The sequence below is a fragment of the Amphibalanus amphitrite genome, unplaced genomic scaffold (genome assembly GCF_019059575.1).
Source record: "Amphibalanus amphitrite isolate SeventyFive unplaced genomic scaffold, NRLGWU_Aamphi_draft 001423F_arrow, whole genome shotgun sequence".
Taxonomy (NCBI): Eukaryota; Metazoa; Arthropoda; class Thecostraca; order Balanomorpha; family Balanidae; genus Amphibalanus; species Amphibalanus amphitrite.
Genome location: NW_024882916.1, coordinates 1 through 13643, shown reverse-complemented (window position 1 = coordinate 13643; position 13643 = coordinate 1). Strand labels below are relative to the sequence as shown.

General features: G+C 53.2%; 1 long non-coding RNA gene across 1 annotated transcript; it reads right to left on the bottom strand.

The window, feature by feature from the left end:
• Positions 1-430: 430 nt before the first annotated feature.
• On the bottom strand, positions 431-5099 carry LOC122372954. Its single transcript, XR_006254956.1, has 2 exons — positions 4357-5099; positions 431-959 (listed from the first exon to the last, which is right to left on the bottom strand). It is a non-coding gene; the product is annotated as an uncharacterized LOC122372954 (long non-coding RNA).
• Positions 5100-13643: the final 8544 nt, after the last annotated feature.

Below are 13643 nucleotides of genomic sequence, written 5' to 3'. Positions count from 1 at the left end.
CACGTACCCGCCGGTGCCAGCAGGCTGTGGCACCCGCCACGGCTCACGCGCAGACATCGACGACAGGGCCAGCGCCGAGTTCAGACTTCAGATGCCTGGAAAACTGACGGAAGGTACGCGCTTCCACACCGTCGCCAGCCCAAAGATGGCGCAGCACAGGTGGCGGGGCCGGCACGGGGTCAAGGAGGACCTCCCCCACCCCACCCACCCAACAGCAGAAGGCGGCACGTTCACCCAACCACCGTAAGGCCGCACGCGCTACGCCAGCCTGCAGCCGCTCCCCTAGCATCATAGCATTAGTTTGCACTAGAACATACAGGGTGTAACGAAATTATCCGGACATCTATTTTTTCGCCATATCTGCTCGCACAGTTTCTTGTTTAATGTGGAAGCTGGAAAATTGGATGAATGCATATTATCACAGACGGTGTCTCGGTCCAAACTGTATTCGAGCCGGCCAGGTAGCCCCCGGGTCACAGAGGCAACGCCACCACGGTTCACATACGAGTGTCATGAGCGCATGTCACGAGCGCAAGTACGCGTGCACCGGCGCGGCGGCCGCCAGCTCAGCTCCATGACACTCCTCCACCCCGAATACTTGCACAGCATGGACAAACAAATAAATATGCACCTCACAGAACAAATAACAACTGAAACAAAACGCCTACTCATAGCTCGCCACGTATCGGTCTGGGGGCCGCAGGGTGGACCGGTCTCTCAGCCGGTACCGCGGCGCGCTGGGAGAGGGTGCGGACGGCGGGACGGTGGTCACACCCGGCGCGGGCACCGCTCCGGTCAGCCCGGGCGGCGCCGGAACAGGCGGCCGGCCAGGAGCAGGCGCTCGATCAGGAGCCGGCAGCCGGTCGGGAGTGGAGGCCAGTTGTCCGGGAACGGGAGCATGCCGTGCAGATGCAGCGGCGCTCTCCGTGACCGGATCAGGAGCAGGTATCGGTGTCACTCTGGAACGGAGAGGATCGTTAGCGACATGCGGAACAGCTGAATATCGCTCACGAACCTGGTCGGCGTGCCGCACAATCACCCTTCCGTCATTTAGCTCCACAGTGACCTTAACCCGCGCACCGACGGGGGGGGCGGATATCCGCCCCCCCCCTGAGGTTTTTCGCGAATAGCGGGAAAACCGCGGCGCGTAGCGCCGCGAAATTTGGTATGACTATTCCCTTATCAATTTTACACATGGTGTGCAAGTTTGAACCTCCTACCTTTCAAGGTCAGGTCACCAGGTCACTTTGAATGACCCAACCTCAAGTCACTTTTTTGCAACTTTGTCACCGTGCCAGAGCTACAGTAGATGTCGGAGGCCTTTGAAAGTCGCAGGATGTTATTAGGTCATTAGTAGCTACAATTTGTATATCTCGGAATTTTGATATCGGTGACCTAAGGTCAGGTCAATTTCGCGACCTCCCCATTATAAGTCAATAGGGGAAAAATCAACTCCCTGTTTTTACCACTAAAACGGGTCGGAATGGCCCCATATACCATACATGACTTCATATACGATCAACCTTCACTACCTTGAGGTCTGTTTTGCTGTTGGGAAGCTGTGAGGTCATGTGACGTCATCAAAGGTCACCAAAGGTTTTTGGCCAATAACTCCGTACAGGAACAAGATACAGCCGCGTGGATGGTCTCATTGTGTTCAGCTCGTCAAGACGCATCGAATGATATACATGATGACCTCGAGGTCACGTGACCTGAGGTCAACCTTTGACCTTGACCTTTCGAGGTCAACATATATATCATTCGATGCGGATTGACGAGAGGATCACGATGATGCCCTTAGTTTGTTCCTATCTTGACTAATTCGAAAGTTATTCGAGAAAAACTCTCTCCATATTTAGCGCCGCCATTTTGACTTTTTCGACCCCTGTGACGTCATCTTTGACCTGACCTGAAAATGACCTTAGTAAAAATTGTAGATCTTGACCGTGCGTATCCGATGCCGTTTACCGCTTGTCGCTATCTTGCTTCGTTCTCGAGATCTCAGGGGGGGGGGCGGTCATCCGCCCCCCCCGTCGGTACTAAGTTGGCGCAGACCCCCGTCGGTGCGCGGGTTAACCCTCTACGAACACTACACGACCGGGCGCCCACCGACAACGCTCCAATCCCTGCAATCTATCGACAGCAGGCACATACACAGGGTCACCCGGGTTCAGACATCGTTCAAGGGCATTTCGATCACGGTACGTCTTTTGAGCCTCCTGCTGTCTCCGTATACGCTCCTGCCTATCTGGTAGCACACCATCTAAATGAGTGCGTGGCACACGACCCAGAAATAATTCGGCGGGCGTACATGAGGTCGTAGTATGCGGTGTTGTGCGGTACCTAAACAGAAATCGAGAGACCTTGGTCTCAATGGACCCCGAGATCTGTTTGTACAGCCCGTTTTTGAAGCTTTGCACGCTTCTTTCGGCTAAGCCGTTTGATTTGGGTGATAGGCTGGTGTCGTTAAGTGCCTGATCCCATTTACACTGCAAAACGTTTTGAATTGCTGTGATACAAAACACTGGGCGTAGTCTGTCACTAGCACTGTTGGCACTCCCCAGCACGCAAACGACGCTCGTAATTTTTCAATCGTGATCAGTGAGTCGGAGGAACGAGTTGGGTAGACGTCCATCCATTTGGAGTGGGCGTCGACTATCACCAGAAACATCTATCCGTTAGCCGAGCAATAGTCTACATGGACTCGCTGCCGGGTCGAGTCGGCCACTGCCAAGGATGCAGTGGAGCGTCAGGGGCCCTGCCCTTCAGTTCCTGACACTTCACACAACACTTCACGATATCACGAATGTCGTCATCGATTTTTGGCCACCAAACATACATTTTAGCCAACATTTTGGTTCTACACTCGCCAGCATGACCTTCATGTAATAACTTTAACATGGCACCCCGTCCCTGCGGCGGGACTCGTGATCCCCACAAAACACAGCCATCCTGCACACTCAGTTCACCTATACGGGACCTGTACGGCTGAAAATCAGGGCTGAGGGAAGCACTATTGACATCCGGCCAGCCATCTCTGACATATCGATGTACCGCTGACAACACGGGATCCAGAGCGGTCCACCGCTGTATCTGGGACACATTCACTGGGGATGAGTCGATGAACTCAAGTAAATGGACAGTCTCAGCCGGAATTGGAACGCTCGAACAAGCCTTCTCGCACGAAGGCAGCCTGCTAAGCGCGTCACAGTGGCCTTGCTTAGATCCTTGCCGGTACTCAAGGTGGTAATCGTAGGCCCCAAGCATCAGAGCCCAGCGGACCATCCTAGGTGACGCCATCACGGGCAAAGGTTTCTGCTCTCCTATGAGGCTTATGAGAGGCTTATGATCTGACTGTATAGTGAAAGTTCGCCCCGCTAGGTAATAGTGAAATTTCTTAACGCCGGTCACTACAGCTAATGCCTCTCTATCAGTCTGTGAGTATCTAGTTTCGGTGTCATTCAACGTGCGCGAATAGTAGGCCACAGGTCGCTCGCCCTGTGACGTCCGCTGACTCAACACACAGCCAATGCCGACCGGTCCCGCGTCACAGGCGAGAACCACCGGAAGGGCGGGATCAAAATGGGCTAGTACAGGAGGGCTAACTAGCATCTCTTTGGCTTTCCGAAAAGCAGACTTCTCTGCCTCAGCCCACTGCCAGGGCTGATCTGCCTTTAGAAGACGATAGAGCGGAGCCAAGACACTCGCCAGGTTCTCAAGGAATTTCCCATAGTAGTTGATTACTAGCCACTTACGCAGTTCCTTAGCATCCCGCGGTTCCGGGGCACGGACAATCGTGGCCGTTTTCTCGTCGGTGGTCTCCACACCACGGCTGCTTATCTTAAGCCCCAGATAGGTCACGCTGCTGACGCTGAAGCTACACTTGGCCTTGTTGAGCCTAAAACCCGCTTCCTCCAGCCGTCTAAGAACCTGCCGGAGGGCCTCGTCATGCGCAGCGGCATCGACACCCGCGACTACAATGTCGTCCAAGAAGACCCCAACGCCAGAGATACCAGCCAGGACAGTTTCCAGCGTCCGCTGGAACAGCGACACTGCACTCGAATAGGCGAAGGTCAACCGAAGGGGTCGAAGAAGACCCCTCGGGGTGTTTACCGTGAGATACTCGCGGGCCTTTTCATCTAGCGGAAGCTGATTATACGCGTTTTTCAAGTCGATCTTTGAAAATATGGTACATCCCGACAGTTTTGAGTACAGTTCCTCCACACGCGGCAAGGGATACTGCTCTGCCTTAGCAGCCCTGTTGACGGTCAAGCGGTAGTCCCCACACACCCGTATTGACTGACCCCCAGCCTTGGGGACAACCACCAAGGGAACCACCCATTTGCTGTGCCGTACCTGTTCCCAGAGTCCGCCACGGATCTGGTCCTCCAGCTCGGCGTCCACAGCTTCCCTGAAGGCCAGCGGTACGGTGCGAGGCTTGAAGAAACGAGGGTGGACGTCCGGGTCTACGTCGATGCCGACTTCCCCGCCTCGATAGCAGCCCAACTCCTCCTTGAAACGTCAGCGAACTCGTCCAGGATGGGCTGCACACGGGTCTCCGCAGTCACTCAACAGATGGAGGGCCAGTCGAGCCTGATGTGTCCCAGCCAGTTCCTGCCGAACAGCCAGGGCCCGCCACCTTCGACTACGATGAGAGGTAGTCGCTGAGCCTGTCCGCCGTACTGAACGTTCACTGCAGCCTGCCCCATGACTGGCAGCTGCTCACCGCTGTAGGTCTTCAGCTTCACCGAACACGGTTCCAGCTTCGGCCCTCCACAGGGCCAGAGCTGCCGAAACCCGGCGTCAGAGCAGACCGACAGAGTCGCCCCGGTGTCCAGCTCCATCTCGACCTTCTGACCGTCGAGCGCTACCGGCACCATCAGCGGCGGTCGCCTGACACCGAGGCCGGTCCGGACGGTGAAAATGCTGTACACCTCCTCACCGGTCCCGGGACTAGAACTCCTCGGTTGCATAGTGCCGTCCTCTCTGCTACCCTCCTGCGCGTCCGACCCTTGTAACGCGTCGCCATCAGCCGAGACATGGCGGAGGTACTCGGACGTGACCCCTGAGGCCACAGCTGTAGCACACCTTATCGATGAACGGGCTCTTGCCCGGCTGATGATACCTCAGGCACCTGAAACAGCTCGCCGCCGTGCTGTCACCTGGCCCGGGCGTCGTCCTGTCACGCTGAGAGCGCAGCCGACCACCAGCTCTGGAGTCTGCTGCGCCGCCACCGCCGTCCCTGTAGCCGGCAGGAGCGCGGGCAGCACCGGCACCCCTAGAGCTGCTACGCAGCCGCAGCGGACCCCGGGCACCAGTCAGCCGATGAACGGAGGCTCCATCTGCTCGCTGCTCAGCACCGCCGCTGAGCTCAGCCGCACTCGCTGCCGCCGACTCGTGTGCCTGGGCCAGCTGCTCCGCCGACTGGAGCGTCAGCCCCGGCTCACTGAGAAGCAAGGTTGCAGCAACTCGTTCCGTATGCCACAGACCAAACGGTCACGCAGCATTTCATTAAGGACATTAGGTGCGAACGAACAGTCTTTAGCCAGCTTACGAAGCCGCGCTAGAAAATTAGCAACTGTCTCACCGTCATTCCTGGAGCACGAATGAAACCGGAATCTGGCCACTATTTCAGATTTATCCGGCTCGAAGTGACTTTGCAAAACGCTGACCAGCTGATCGTATGTTTTCTGCCTTACAGTGGCTGGAGCAATAAGATCTTCCAGCAGACCGAACGTTTTTGCGCCGATCGCACAAAGCAGCACGGCCCGCTTCTTTGCTTCTTGATCACTCCCGATATCTTGCGCCACAAAGTACTGATTTAACCGCCGCGTATAAGCACCGAAGCACTCAACGTTCGCATCGAACTCGGGCGCCCTGCCCGCCATCGCCGCGTATTCGAGCCGGCCAGGTAGCCCCCGGGTCACAGAGGCAACGCCACCACGGTTCACATACGAGTGCCCCCAGCACGGATGTCACGAGCGCAAGTACGCGTGCACCGGCGCGGCGGCCGCCAGCTCAGCTCCATGAGACATATCTCTGGTATCTGCTCTCAACTCAGCAGTGACCTGACCTTGCGAAATGACTCTGGCTCTGAATAAGAGTCGAGTCGCCAAACGGTTTCATTTGAGAGTTTTCGTTCAAGGAAGTGGAGAGAAGGGAGTACAGTCTCTCGTTTCGAAGTAAGGCTAAGTGTTAGTGGCATGGTGGCATGAGCCAGGAGCTGGTCTGTCAGCAGCTGGACATCAGCAGCAGCCAGTAGCACATCTGCCTGAGGCGTAACAGACTGGGACTTGGTGGCAGACTCAGTCCGGCGTCGATCGCAAAAGGCGCCCTTTGCCAAGTGGTGAGAAGAGTTGTCAAGATAGCGACTGGGAAACGCAAACAGACTCGAATTCTTACCAAGGCAGATAATAAGAGGTCCCACATCATGATTCACCATTACCCGCCCTTTAGCTTGGTTTTGCTGCCCTTCAAACTGAAAAAGACAATGAAATTGACGGGACAACAACCAGTCCACCACCTTTGGACTCAGGCCAGGGCGTTTCCACTGGTCGAAGGAAGAGATGAATGAGGTGGCCTGGTCGGATGGGAAGCCGTTCGAGCTGCGATATCCGTTGAGCCGTCAAATTGACCATGTGTGGGCTGCCAGCAGCTCGAACGGCGTCGCCCGGCGTCAAACATCCGGCCAAAATCTAGACCTGAAGCATGTTCAGCTGCTGTGTAATATTCAAGCTGTTCATGACGCCACAGAAAACCACTATCAGTGATAAGTATTACCGGCGCAACATCCTGGCTAGCGATTGGTTAGAGCCACTCAACCAGGCTGCACAGGTGGGCTCAGTTTCTGAACGTGTACTGATGCCTGATTCAAGCCGCGCAGTTTTCATGCGGGGCGGCGCACCACCATCAAGTCCCTAGCAGAATGATAAGTGATGCCGAGAGGACCTATTTTTCTTTTCAGCTTCACTGGGGGGCCAGCGGCATCACTGCGGGGGGCTATGCCCCCCCCCCTAGCATCTCAGAGGAAGTCCTGGGGGCCAACCATGTGTTTTGCCCCCCCCCCCCCCACACCCACTTTTTACTCGAGGCCCTCTCGTCTAGGACGTGGTCACCTTCCAGAATAAACAAACTCGGTAAAAATAAGTTCCACGAATCCCCACGCACAGAGTACAAGGGACCCTTGTTGATCCAAGGAGGCCCTCTATCCATACTCGTCAGCGGAGGCCCCTGGAACTGATGCCCTGAGATGCGCTAGTGGAGCTGAGGAGGCCCCAATATCCACACTGGTCTGGGGAGGCCCCTGACACTGGCGGTCTGAGAAGCCCGTCTGGCGTCTATCCACACTAGTTAGAGGAGGTCCCTGAGACTGGTGGTCTGGGAGGCCCCTCCATCCACACTAGTCAGAATTGGCCCCTGACATTGGTGGTCTGGGATCCCCCTACCCTCACTAGTCAGAAGAGGCCCCTCTATCCTCAATATTCAGAAGAGGCCTCTGAGACTGATGGTCAGAGAGGTCCTAGTGAATCTGAGGAGGCCCCTCTATCCACACTGTCCTAGGGAGGCCCCGAGACTGATGGTCTGAGAGACCCTTTTATTTATACTAGCCACAGCTGCACAGGAGCCCCCTGAGATAAATGGTCTGAGAGACTCTTCTATTTATACTAACCTAAGGCGCCCCTGGGATTGATGGTCTAACAGGCCCTTATATTTATACTGGCCGGAAGAAGGCCAATGAGACTGATGGTCTGAGAGACCCTTCTATTCACACTGGCCAGAGGACTAGGCAATTGAGACTGGTGGTTTGAGAGGACCTACTATTCATAAAAGGCAGAGGAGGCCCATGAACTTAAGGGTCTGAGAGCCCCTCATATTCATACTAACCAAGAGACGACCCTGAAATTAATAATCTGCGAGGTTCTTCTATTCATACCAGCCAGAGAAAACCCCTGGGATTGATGACCTAAGAGGCCCTTCTATCTATAGTTGCCAAAGGAGGCCCCTGAGACTGACGGTGGCCAGAAATGGCCTTTGAGACTGATGGTCTGAGAGGCCCTTCTATTCAAACTAGGCATGGGAGGCCCCTGAGAATAATAGTCCGAAGTCTCAGATACCTCCTCTGACTAGTGTGGACTGTGGATAGACGGGCCTCTCAGACCCTCAGAGGCCGGTATCCCTCAGAGGCCGGTATGGGATATTAGAGCTCAGTGAGAGCTTGTGTGGTGCCTTCAGTGGCCTTGTGCAGCCGTTAGTGTTCTCTGGCGCCGGTGTGTCCTCACTCCTCAGTCACCGGTGTGGGGCATTTAGAGCTCAGAGATACTGGTGTGGGGCCCTCAGAGGTGTCGGTGTGGGTCCTTCAGATGCATCTATAGAGCCTTGAGAGTTGAGATGCACACGTGTGTGGGCCCCAGAGGCGCCGGTGTGGGGCCCTCAGAGCCACAGATAGGTATAGGGCCTTGAAGGAAATGGTTCATTTTCCTGAAATTTGTATTTTACTACAGCTTAATGATTTTCATGATCATAATTATCAGAAAATAAAATAAAACCTTTTTGTATGAAGGATTATTTTCCATATTTTAATCTAGGAAGAACTATATTCTATATAAAATTATGTTTATCGCGGAACCTTACAACGCGTTGACCAATCATATTGTGTAGTTCAAACATACCCATGCTGATTGGCTGACGATGAGGTGACTGCATTCCTCTGCAAGGCGCGCATTCCTCTGAAAGGCACTCTTTTTGGAATGAGAAATGGAATATCTTCGTCTAGGGTGATTGTTGAGCCGTAAAAGCCACAAAGAGCCAATCATCTTTGTGCTAGTCTCAGCTCAAGCTACAAAGTACAAAACTGCTATTCCAGTTACAAAAAAAAAAACATGTGAAAAGTGAACTATTTCCTATAAGAGACACTGGTAGGTATGACCTTCAAAGGCGCCGGTGTGTGGCGCTCATAAACACTGGTGTGGAGCCATTACAGGCGGGTGGAGCCGTTAGAGGCCTGAAGGGGCCCTTAGGTGCCTACAAGGAGCCTTCAGAAGCTGGTGTGGCACCCTTATGGAGATAAGCGTGCCTACTTAGCAGCCCTCGAGGTGCTCTCACGAGCTCTGTGGGGCCCTACCGAGCCGAAATATGGCCAGATTTTTTTTTTAACGGCCAGTTGCCGCCGCAGGGCTCTTAGGACTTTTATTCTCAGGGACCTCCTCTGCATAGTTTGAATAGAAGGTCCTCTCAGACCATCAGTCTCGAAGGCCTCTTCTGGCCACCATCAGTCTCAGGGGCCTCCTTTGGCAAGTAGGTACAGATAGAAGGGCCTCTCAGATCATTAACCCTCGCCCGCACATGGGGGGGGGGGGGATGGTTGCCACCCCAGGTAGTTTTTTCTGCTCTGCACTCAACATTTTTGGAGCTAGATGCCTGATTTTTCGTATAGCTGCCCCTCTATCCTTTCTCGATGTCCACTAAAAATGTCAAGTCTCTGTGATTTTGGGTTTCGGAGATATGACCTTGTTCATCAGGTCATGTCATGACCCAAATGACAAATACCCAATATCTTGCGTTGGCGATGGGTCTTGTGAGCTTTTGACACCTTGATTTCGGCCTTTTTTCCAGTCTTACCTCCCCTATCAGTGAACATGTTGTTCGACGATATACAGATGTCAAGGTTAGGGTCAAGGTCAACCTAGGTCATCTGGAAACATTGCGTTTTAGGAAGCGGAATTTACTTTTTGTGAAGTTTCTTTGACTGCATTTTTAGTAAAAGTTTCTCATTTCATGATCTCATGTAATATGGACACATAAACAATCGGTGCACACATCAGTATACACACAGACACACACAGACATACAAACACATATCATTGACATTGACCTAACTTGACCTGAGATGACCTCACCAGCAAAAACCTGGTCGGATAGTGTGACATAGAGGTTCTAGCTGGCTTGGCACCACAATACGGCATCGTCATCGGTATATGATCAGCAGCGCACTCGATATCCAACGGTGACCCAAAACAGTAACATTTTTTTAGTTTGACCTGACCTGGAAGGTCAATGACTGACCTGAGAAGGTAAAACTGGGCATCATTGGATTCGTCTTTTCCCAAAGAATCTTTTTAGTCTTTACCGCAAAGCTCTATCTGCAACAAGAACGAAATGGCGCGGGGGGGGGTGGCAACCCCCCATGTGCGTTCTAGGATGGGAAGATGGCATGTGCGGGCGAGGGTTAATCCCAGGGGCTTTCTCTGGCTAGTATGAATAGATCAGCCTCTCAGATAATTAATTTCAGGGTCTTCTCTTGGCTAGTATGCATAGGAATGGCTCTGATATCCTGAATTTCAGGGGCCTCCTCTACCTATTACGAATAGTAGGACCTCTCCAACCACCAGTCTCAGGTGCCTCCTCTGGCTAGTATAAATAGAAGGGCCTGTTAGACTATCAATCCCAGGGGCCTCCTCTGGTGAGTATAAACAGGAGAGCCTCTGAGACCAATAATCTCAGGGGGCTCCTGTGGTCAGTATAAATAAAAGGGCCCCTCAGACCATCAGTCTCGGGGGCCTCCCTAGAACAATGTGGAGAGGGGCCTCCCCAGATTCACTAGGACCTCTCTGACCATCAGTCTCAGAGGCCTCTTCTGACTATTGAGGATAGAGGGACCTTCTCTGACTAGTGAGGGTAAATGGCCTCCCAGACCGCCAGTGTCAGGGGCCTATTCTGACTAATGTAAATTGAGAGGCCTCCCAGACCACCAGTCTCAGGGACATCCTCTGACTAGTGTGGATAGACGGGCCTCTCAGACCGCCAGTGTCAGGGGCCTTTCCAGACCAGTTTGGATATTGGGGCCTCCGGCCTCCTCAGATCCACTAGCGCCTCTCAGGCCATCAGTCTCAGGAGCCTCCGCTGACGAGTATGGATAGAGGGCCTCCTTGGATCGACAAGGGTCCCTTGGAGTCCGTGCGTGAAGATACGTGGAACTTATTTTTACTGAGTTTGTTTATTCTGGAAGGTTACAACGTCCTCTCAACACGAGACGAGAGGGTCCCGAGTAAAAAGTGTATGGGGGCGGGGGCGGCAAAACATATGGTTGCCCCCAGGGCCCCCTGGTTGGCCGCCGGGCCTGCGGGCTCGACCTTGACATCTCTAAATAGGACCTCGGGGAAGGGCAGGACACAGAGTCTGAGCCTTAAGGACAGGGCAGACACTGGCCATGAGGCTAAGATAAGACACATTAGGCACGTGAGGACTGGGTAGGTTGCAGGGTCCGAGGGCAAGGCAAGGCGCGGGTCTGAGGCTGTCATTACACAAGGCTGGAGAGTAGTGCAAGATTCAGGGCCTTAGAACACCTGATGAAGACCACACCTGATGGCAGGGCAACACACACACACACACAGGATCTTAGAGCAGGGCAAGAAACAGTACCTAAGGGCAGAGCAAGATATAAGGACACAGGTAGGGCACAAGGCCTGAATGTATGACAAGACAGGGTATAGGGCCTGAGGGCAAGACAAGGCTCAGGGCATGAGGGCAGAACAAAGCACAGGTTGTGAGGACAGGTAAGGGCATGAGGACGGGAAACGGCACGGGACCTGAGGACGGGGGACACCACAAGGCCTGATAGCAGGGCAGGGCACAGCGCCTAAGAGCAGTGGGACACGAGACCTTAGGGAAATGCAGTGTGCAAGGCTTGAGGGCAGAGTAGGACACAGGGCTGATGGCATGGGACAGCACATGGCCTGATGACAGGGCAGAGCACAGCAGCTTAGTGCGAGGGCGGGGTCTGAGGGCAAGACAATGCACAAGGCTTAATGGCAGAATAGGACAGGGTCTGAGGGCAGGGCATGCACATGGGGCCTGGTAGCAAAACATGACAGGACAGGGCCTGAGGCAGGGCAAGGCATCACGCTTGAGGAAGGACGCTGGGCCGGGGCATGAGGGCATGGGAAGGCACAAGACCTGATGGCAGGACAGGGCACAGCACCTGAGGGCAAGGCAGGGCACGGGGTCTGATGGCAGGACAAGTGTACAAGGCTTGAGGGCAGAGAAGGGCACAGGGCCTCAAACTAGGGTAGGGCACGGGCGTAAAGATGGGAAGACAGCGCATACAACTTCAAGGCAGAGTACATACTCTTAAGGTATCGGATTTGAGGGCAGGACAGGGCGGGGCACAGGGCCTGAAGGAAGGGCAGGGCAAGGTACAAGATGTAAGGACAGGACACTGGGCGGGCACACCCTGGGGTATAGTAGGGAGGATATAACAAGGTGTACATCTTCAGGATAGGCAGGCAAAAGGAATGGGAGGGCATGTTTGTGCTTAGTACATAGTAAATAAGGGCACAAAGCAATCGAAAAGCAACATCTGTTACACAGTAAAAGACCGAGGCATTTACTTATTTTTGCTAGCACTTTCCGCTGACACCCTGTCATTCCAGTGTGGGACGCAGTGGTGTCAAATTTCGCGGAGGGCTACGTCCCAAAGGCAGGGGGCTGCGTCCCCCAAATGGGACGCAGTCAGTTTGTTAAAATATACCCTGAGTGTTTGAGAAAATGAACGTCGCGCTTATTGGGAGGTCGGATAGACCCACCCATGACACTCAGTTAAGAAAAAAACTCGTAAAAGGTGCCGATCGCGGCGAAACTTTTCGCATTCACGAGCTAATCAAATTACACCTCATGACAATTATATGACCCCGAACCCATGACCTTGACCTATGGCGTGTTTAGAGACCATGGCATGGCAGAATCGCGATTCTGGTGTTACGCACATTATCGACGCGTTTTCACATTTGTATCTAAAAAAAAAAACGCGCAACGTGTGGTGATTGTAATACCATGCCTTATGGTAGGTGTCAGGGTCGCATTAGGGTCAGGTGGTCAAGGTTAACTGAGCTTAGATGACCTTGCTTCACCTTTTCAAGTTTCAACATATTAGTGTCTTTTTGCAGATGTTCGAATTTAGGATCCATTTCAGGAGAGGTTTGGTGCAAAAAATATGTTAAAGCTTCCCATGTTACGAGCTCCCTTCAGTGGTGACTGACACCTACTTTGGGCTACTGGCATGACACCTAGGATAGCTACTGGACACTGGTTGACCTGAGCTACTGACCAGACCTACCCCAGGCCCCAAATGCTGAAAGGGGATTCAGGTTCAGCGCAAAATTTGAGCAAGATAGACCCTCGCCCGCACATGCCATTTTCCATCCTAGAACGCACATGGGGGGGGGGGGTTGCCACCCCCCCCCCCGCGCATTTCGTTCCTGGGAGATAGAGCTTAGCGGTAAAGACCAAAAAGATCTTGGGAAGAGACGAATCCAATGATACCCAGTTTTAATTATCAGGTCAGTCATTGACCTTCCAGGTCAGGTCAAACTAAAAAATGTTGCTGTTTTGGGTCACCGTTGGATATCAAGTGCGCTGCTTCATATACCGATGACGATGCTTTTTGGTGCCAAGCAGCTGAAACCTCCTGTCACACTACCCGACCAGATTTTTGCTGCTGAGGTCATTTCAGGTCAAGTAGGTCAAGGTCAATATAGGTTTGTGTGTCTGTGTATCTGATGTGGCACCGTTTGTTTGTGTCCATATTACATGAAATCATGATTGAGAAGCTTTTACCAAAAAGGCAGTAAAAAAACTTAACAAAAAGT